The following is an 8,700-nucleotide window of genomic DNA, read 5'->3' as shown; positions in this document are numbered from 1 at the left end:
TACCCCTGTAAACAGCAAGGGCTCGCCTGGGAACCTCTCACACCCCTATACCACATAGGGATTAATGCAGGAATCACACCCCTGTACCAACCGGCCAGTCTCCCATATGTTTTTCTAAGCAATTTGTTTGGAGATTTTGTGTCGCACCTCGGGAGCAGGCGGGAATATGGCCTCCCCGGTCTACAGCAGGGACACTACCACTGTGCGACAAGAGGGCCCATGCCAGTCTCTCATTGTCCTGCAGAAGATGTTTTTTAACCTGTCTTGTTGAATCACTGCAGTCCGTGTGGTGTGGGTAGACCCACTGTGCAGTTAGGGACGGATTTTCACCCAGGCACATTGGCCGAAAAGTGATATGTTTTCAAGCAGGAGGCAGTGGTGCCATGGTCATGTTACCACATTAATAAGCTTATGTGCTGAAGCCAACATTCTGGGTTCAAATCCTGCTTATGGTGGAATTTGAATTGATAACAATCTTGATCTTTTTTATTACTAAAAACTAGAGTCATGCTGACAATGGGGCGGCACAGTGGCTCAGTGGTTGGCACTGCTGCCTCACAGCACCATGGACCTGGGCTTGATTCCAGCCTCGGGCGACTGACTGTGTGGAGTTTGCACATTCTCCCCGTGTCTGCGTGGGTTTCCTCTGGGTGCACCGGTTTCCTCCCACAATCCAAGGATGTGTAGGTTAGGGTGGATTGGCCATGCTAAATAAACCGCAGTGTTAGGTGCATTCATCAGAGGGAAGTGGGTCTGGGTGGGTTGCTTTGTGGAGGGTCGGTGTGGGGCCAAAGGGCCTGTTTCCACACTGTAGGGAATCTAATCCAAGTAACCATTAGAGATGGTTGTAAAAATGCACCTAGGTCACAAACATCACTGAGAGAAGGGAAACAGCCACCTTAAACCAGTCTGGTCTATATGTGATTCCATACCCAAAGCAACATGGTTGACTCTTTGTTGCCCCCTGGGTAATTCGGGATGGGTCTATCCACGCTGTGAAAGGGTGAAGGAGACTGAGGCAGAGTGAGGGGCTTTGGAGGGCACCTGTAGGGGGAATGCTCAGAGTGATCCCATGTACTTGTTGCACTTGTCTTTCTAGATGGAAAGCCACATGTATTGCCAATTCCTCTTTGCCAGCGCACTTCATTTGTTTTCTTGTAAATATCCTCTGGTCAGCCAACAAACTTTTGCCAATTTCCTACTGTGAGTACCTCAGGTTACAGACAAAGTAATCCCCCATCTCCTGAAAACCCTCTAAATTCTAAACTCCTCTCGTAACTTGTCCCACCCTAAGAACATGGATATATTCAGGTTAGTCTTCACTGTAGCTCCCTCCGAATCCCCTCAATGATCATAGTTTCCAAAATCAATCCCACGTCAGGAGTCTAACTGTAGTGGTGAAGTACATCTGAAGTGGTTCCCACCAACAATCTGTCTCAGTCCATCCACATTGAAGCTGCAGTTAAGAAAGCGCACCAACGCCTCTAATTCCTCAGGAGGCTAAGGAAATTCAGCATGTCCTCAATGACCCCTACCCAACTTTCATTGATGTACCATTGAAAGCTTCCTATCCAATGCATCATGGGTTGGTATAGCAACTGCTCTGCCCAAGACCCGCAAGAAACTACAGAGAGTCGTGAATGCAGCCCAGTCCATCACGCAAACCATCCACTGACTCCATCTATACTTCCCACTGCCTTGGGAGAGTAGCCATTATAATCAAAGATCCCTCCCACCCTGATTATAATCTCTTCCACCCTCTTCCATCGGGCAGCAGATACAAAAGTTTGAAACATGTGCCCTCAGAGTCAAGAACAGCTTCAGACTTAAGAACGGACCTCTCGCATTTTAGAATTGATCTTTCCCTGCCCCTTCTCTGCAGCTGTAACACTCTGTTCTGTTACCCTGATGCACTTGTGTACGGGGTGATTTGCCTGGTTAGCACGCAAACAATAATTTTCACTGTGCCTCAGTACATGTGACAATAATAAATCGAATCTCCATCACAGTCACTGCTTTTCGGGAAACGGTGTGGCATCTACTCCAGGAAGTGGGTGTATTCCTGGGATTGTGGCAGGGAACTTTGGGAATCCCATTTAATCCAGTTGTATTGAAAGTGTAGAGGCTGTGTGACACAGTGGGTAACACAAATCTCAAATGGCCAATCTTTCCATACACCCCCAGTGACGGGCAATAAGGATGGGAAAGATTCCTGTGATGGGGGGGAGTGGATATTGGTGCCTCTCCCACCATTATCCATAGCTCCAAGTTACAGTATTCCATGCATGTTGCCATAGCGATTCAGAATTGAGCTGTGTGGCACCAGTTTTATGCCATTGTTATGGGTGCTCTTCCCTCGCACACAGAAGCATTAATGTTCATGTCACACGCCAAACGCTTGTAGAGTCATAGAGATGTACAGCACGGAAACAGACCCTTCGGCCCAACTCGTCCATGCTGACTAGATATCCTAACCTAATCTAGTCCCATTTGCCAGCACTTGGCCCATGTCCCTCCAAACCCTTCCTATTCATATACCCATCCAGATGCCTGTTAAATGCTGTAATTATACCAGGCTCTACCACTTCCTCTGGCAGCTCATTCCGTACACGCACCACCCTCTGCCCCTGAAGTTCCTTTTAAATGACTCACGGTCATCGTCTGATCTAAACTGCTGTTTGCAGTGCTGAAGGAATGCCACATTGGCTGCGCTGTAAAACTGAGGGCCCCTCTGCTCTCTCCGCAGGGAGCAGGAAAAGAACAGCAGAGGAATCTCTGTGTTCTGACGATATTTAACCCTCAAGCAACACCTGAAGATAAATGATAAGGTCGTGTATTTCTTTACGATTTGTGGCAGGTTGCTGTGCACAATTTAGTTGTTGCATTTCCTGTGTCGATGCAGTGAATATATTTCAAAAAGTGCTTCACCGTCCATAAAGGATGTTAGAATGTCCTGAGTTCGTAAAAGGCACTATATAAATGCAGGGCTCATTTCAATTCCACTATTATCACATGAGCTCTCAGCAGCATGTGGAGATTGTTACAGGATTAGGGTGCACATGGTCATATATTGTTGCACAAGAGCAGGAAGGTAATATAAACACCTTATATTAATGTAGCACCTTCAACGTACATCATATATGATGTTCTCCAATGCTCGACACTGAGCCATACTCGGGACGTCAGGATAGGTGACCCACAGCTTAGTTGAATTGAAAGATTTTAGGATACATTTTATTTGAGTACACCAATTTCTGAAAAGGTTTGACATTGGGTGTGGGGGTTTGGGGGGAGCTTCAGACTCCCCAAGCAATGGAAATTTAGAATGTGCAAAAGGTCAGAATGGGAGGAGGATGGAGACTGCAATGGATTGGAGGGCTGAAGGGAGGTTATGGGTGGCAGGGTGGCTCAGTAGTGAGCACTGCTGCCTCACAGGACCCAGGTTCAGTTCCAGCCTCGGGTAACAGTGTGGAGTTTGCACATTCTCCCAGTGTCTGCGTGAGTTTCCTCTGGGTGCTCCGGTTTCCTGCCACAGTCCAAAGATGTGCAGGTTAGGGTGAATTGGCCATGCTAAATTGCCCATAGTGTGAGGTGTATTAGTCAGAGGGAAATACAGGTAGTGGAATGGGTCTGAGTCTTCAGCGGATCGATATGGACTGGGTGGGCCATAGGGCCTGTTTCCAGACTGTAGGGAATCTAATCTACTGGGAACTCAAGGAGTGAGATGACAGAAGGACCTTAAAGCAAGGACGAGGATTTAAAATTCAGTTGTTGCTTGATTACTGGACAGTGGAGAAGATCAATAGAGTACAACAGGACCTTACTCAGATGGGCCGAGGAGTGGCAGGTGGAGTTTAATTCAGATAAATGCAAGGTGCTGCATTTTGGTAAAAGAAATCAGGGCAGGCCTCATACCTTTAATGGCAAGGTCCAAGGGAATGTTACTGAACAAAGAGACCTTGGAGTGCAGGTTCATAGCTCCTTGAAAGTGGAGTCACAGGTAGATAGGATAGTGAAGAAGGCATTTAGTATGCTTTTCTTTATTGGTCAGAGTACTGAGTACAGGAGTTGGGAGGTTATGTTGCATCTTTACAGGACATTGGTTAGGGCACTGTTGGAATATTGCGAGCAATTCTGGTCTCCTGCTGCAGATGGGCCTAGTCATGCAATGTGACAGACGGGAGAAACAGTCAGTCTGGGTGATGGAGCAGCACGGGTGTGGATAGAAGCTCAGCTTGGGGTCAGACATAACACTGAGGCTGTAATCACTCTCACTCCACTTCGGAGAGCTGTCCGGGACAGACACAACAACCAGGGATTGGAGCTGCTCAGAAAGACCCCAAAACAATGGTCCGAGACTTGCCAGCCTTTAATTGGAGGGATTTTGTTTTCCCTCCTCCAGTACAGGATGTCACACACAGCATTCTGACAAATCCACACACACGCAATCACTGGAGCGTGATTGTTAGCTGACTGATCTCTTCCTCAGCCCTCAGTCTCCCTGAGACAGTTACATGGGCTCTCTGGATGCTCTCCGCCCTATTTAAGGCCTGGGTCAGTGCAGCTCAAAGATGATAGGATCGTTCAGAACAGAGGAGGCCCTTTGACCCAAACATATATTACACTTACGCCCTTCCCTACTCCAGGCTAATAGCCTGGAAGGTTATGAGATTTCAAGTGCCAATCCAAGTACTTTTTAAAGATCGTGAAGGTTCCTGCTACTTTTCCAGTCTGTACATTCCAGATTCCCAGCCTCTTAGGGAAAATATTTTTCCTCAAATCCCTCCTGGATTTCCCTACCTTTCACTTTAGAATGTTGTCTCTGTCTGACTGGGTCACCCAGTGTGGTGGAAGACGGTGTGTTCCCAACTTTAAACTGATGCTAAAGTCTACCTCTGTAACCCAAACATTAGCCAGATTCATGGAAATTTGGAAGGTTTCTCCATGCTATTTTGCAAACTGAATTTTTCCTGTTAAATTTGCACAGATGTGGGTGATTCATCATCGGTGAGCTATGGCGCTGTTAAAATTCATTCAGGGTTTTCAACAGGCTCCTGCCTGTGTCAAAAAGTGTGGCACTGGGAATGCACAGCCGGGCCAGGCAGCATCCGAGGAGCAGGAGAGTCGACGTTTCAAGCATAAGCCCTTCATCAGGAACGTCTGTCACAAGGTTAAGTCAGTAGCCAAGGTCCAGGTCCACTCTGCTGTGCCCACTAGTTTCTGAGGTTCGAAAGGAAGCCCACCAGGGGCAAAGAGCTTCAGGATGTACAAAATGATGACCAGTCGCACTCAGGAAACTTGCTGCCCACAGATCTCCATTTCACACATCTTCTGGACTTGGAACTACTGCATGATGCCAGTTCTTCACTGTCACCAAATCCACCCTCTGACATTATTGTCTGTCACCCGGAATGGATTGCAGAGGTTCAAGATGGCAGCTCCCCACCACCTTCTCAAAGGGCAATGAGGGGATTAGCAATAAACGTTGAGCCAGCCAGTGACACCCCCCACCTTGTGAAAGAATGAAAGAAGTGGGGTCACAGAATTCCACTCTCTGTTCCCAACACTCCCAGATTCCAATCCCTTGCCCCAGTCCCTGTTTCCCCAATGTATCGTCTGACTGCCATGAGCTCTGAGCCTCGCAAATCCCTTGGACTGTGATTTCCCCCACGGCCTCCCAATCCTCTCCTCCTGGATTGTCCAGATCATCTCCAAGTCTGAACTTTGACCTCCCATGGCCTCCAATGCCCCTGAGCTGTCTTCTCTTACATAGTCTTATCCAGCACGGAAACAGACCCTTTGACACAACCAGGTAAAAACAATGACTGCAGATGCTGAAAACCAAATACTGGATTAGTGGTGCTGGAAGAGCACAGCAGTTCAGGCAGCATCCAACGAGCAGCGAAATTGACGTTTCGGGCAAAAGCCCTTCATCAGGAATAAAGGCAGTGAGCCTGAAGCGTGGAGAGATACGCTAGAGGAGGGTGGGGGTGGGGAGAGAGTAGCATAGCTTCAGAGCAGAGGAAATGACCTGGGAGTTGCAGTGGGAGAGGGACTCCCTGAGATTCTTGTAGAGAGAGGAGGAAAACTTCTTCAAGGCAGGCATCCTTGCAAGACCAGTCCATGTTGGCCATAATCCCAAACTAAACCAGCCTGCTCCTGGCCCATATCCCTCCAATATCTTTCCTATTCATGTCCTTATCCAAATGTCTTTTAAACGTTGTAATTGTACTCACATCCACCACTTCCTCAGGAAGTTCATTCCCCACGAAGGCCTCCACTGTTGGGCTCCTCAGTTTGAGTAGTCCAAATGAAAGTGAAATATTGGACCTTACCATTTTAGGGTTGACCCCTAGCTTAGAAATTGACCAACCCGAAGTCCCATTCCTAAATACAGTGGTCCTGATGGATATACAGAGTTGACCCACTTGCGGCCTGTTACTAAACCTAGATCGGCTCCCCTTGACCCACCCTAACCAATGAATCCAATTGGTTGCCCATCTCACTCGAGCGGGTGGCCCAAAATGTGCCGTCTCCAAAATGGCTGACACTAGGAACGGGGTGCGACACCGCCTCATCGCTGGGAGTTATATTTTCTGGGCATATCCACTCCCCGCTTAAAAAATTTGAGGCCCAGGAATTCTGTGTTAAAGGCCGAAATGTTGTGACTGTGACCCCTCACTGAGAGGGCTTCCCTCACTGATTTCTTTTGCAGTACAGTATATGCCTGTCAAGCCAATAAAGATGGAGGTCTATGCACCTCAGCACTGCAGTAGCAGTGGAGTGGTTAGCACTGCTGCCTCACAGCACCAAGGACCCAGGTTCAATTCCAGCCTTGGGTGACTGTCTGTGTGGAGTTTGCACATTCTCCCCGTGTCTGTATGGGTTTCCTCCAGGTGCTCTGGTTTCCTCCCACAGTCCAAAGATGTGCAGGTTAGATTAATTGGCCACGCTAAATTGTCCATAGTATTCAGGGATGTGTAGGTTAGGCTTGCATGTATGGGGCTGGAAAAGCACAGCAGGTCAGGCAGCATCCGAGGAGCAGGAGAATCAAGGTTTCGAGCATAAACCCTTCATCAGGAATTCCTGGTGAAGGGCTTATGCCTGAAATGCTGATTCTCCTGCTCCTCGGATGCTGCCTGACCTGCTGTGCTTTTCCAGCACCACACTCTGGACTCTGATCTCCAGTATCTGCAGTCCCCACTTTCTCCTGTGCAGGTTAGGTGCATGAGTAATGGGGAGTGGGTTTGGGTGGGATACTCTTTGGAGAGTTAGTGTAGACTTGTTGGGCTGAAGGGCCTATTTGCACACTGTAAGGGTTCTATGATTCACAAAATATATACAGTGCCGGAAGACATGCCCATTCTCTCCTACATCCCCTACTCTGTTCACCTTTAGCCTCTGAATGATGGTTATGCTCTATAGGCACCATAATTGACTCTTAATGCACTCTATCCTTACATTTCTCCCCAAAATATCCTGTTGAAAATCCATCAAGTGGGTCACAAGCTCTCCCATGTTCACTATTTTTGACACACTCTTGTCTGATCACAGGCTGTGTGGGTTGCAGGGTGATTTCCTTCTGGATAATGCTGTTTGCTGAACTCAGGAATGAGGCGCTCACCCCTCTTCCAATGTCTGTACTTGTAAAGGGAGGCATGCTGGGGAACTGACGGGAAGTTGCTGGACGGGAAGGAGAGAGGGTCAGGCTTTGGTACATGGGTCAAGATCTGGTGGGGATACAGCACGGTGGGAGCGTCACGATGTTTGTCTGCCGTTCAATATCTTGCCAACGTCATGAACACTCGCTTTGGGTGAGTGTTGAATTATACCCCAAGCAGAGTCACAGCGATGGAAAGCTGACAAGGCTGGCTGGAAAGGACATTCTGAAATAAACCTTGCGACGCGATAACGCACGCTGCTTTATCTAACCCCAGAAAATTGCCATTGCGTTTCGTGAGAGAGGTTTCCGGACAGAAGCTCCGAACAGACCATTCAGCCGTGGTTTGCACGCTGAGAGATGTTCCAAATCCAAGCTTCCTTGTTATCTGTCAAAGCCTTGCACTCTTCTGATGTGTGAGATTAATGTTCTTGCTGGTTGCACAGTGGCTGATAGCGTATGTTGTACAGTGTGAGGCTCACTTTGACTCTTCGCTGCCTGCTGTATTACTTTCGACTTGTTCCCAAATTGTTGTCTGCGGAGAGTTTGTTAATCCTGACTACTTTAGTAACCAACCCCAGGGCTTACACAATTAATGGTAGGGCCCTGGGGTGTGTTGTTGAACAGAGAGACCGAGAGGTACAAGCACAGAGTTCCTTGAAAGTGGCATTACAAACGGACAGGGTAGAGCTGAAGGCGTTTAGCATGCTTGCCTTCATCGGTCAGCATTGAATACAGGAGTTGGGATGTCATGTGACAGCTGTCCAAGACATGGGTGAGGCCACATTTGGCGTACTGCGTGCAATTCCTGGTCGCCCTGCTATAGGAGGGATGCTATTAAAATGGAAAAGGTGAAAAAAATGATTTATAAGGATGTTACTGAGACTCGAAGGTTTAATTTATAAGGAGAGGCTGGATAGGCCAGAACCTGTTTTTTCCTTAGAGTGTAGCAAGCTGAGGGATGACTTTAAAGAGGGTTCTACAAACATGGTAAGGTGAAAAGCTGAGGTCTTTTTCCCAGGGGAGGGGAGTCCAAAACT

The sequence above is a fragment of the Chiloscyllium punctatum genome, chromosome 46, assembly GCF_047496795.1.
Source record: "Chiloscyllium punctatum isolate Juve2018m chromosome 46, sChiPun1.3, whole genome shotgun sequence".
In the NCBI taxonomy this organism is placed as follows: Eukaryota; Metazoa; Chordata; class Chondrichthyes; order Orectolobiformes; family Hemiscylliidae; genus Chiloscyllium; species Chiloscyllium punctatum.
Note: the sequence above shows the minus strand (reverse complement) of the source record.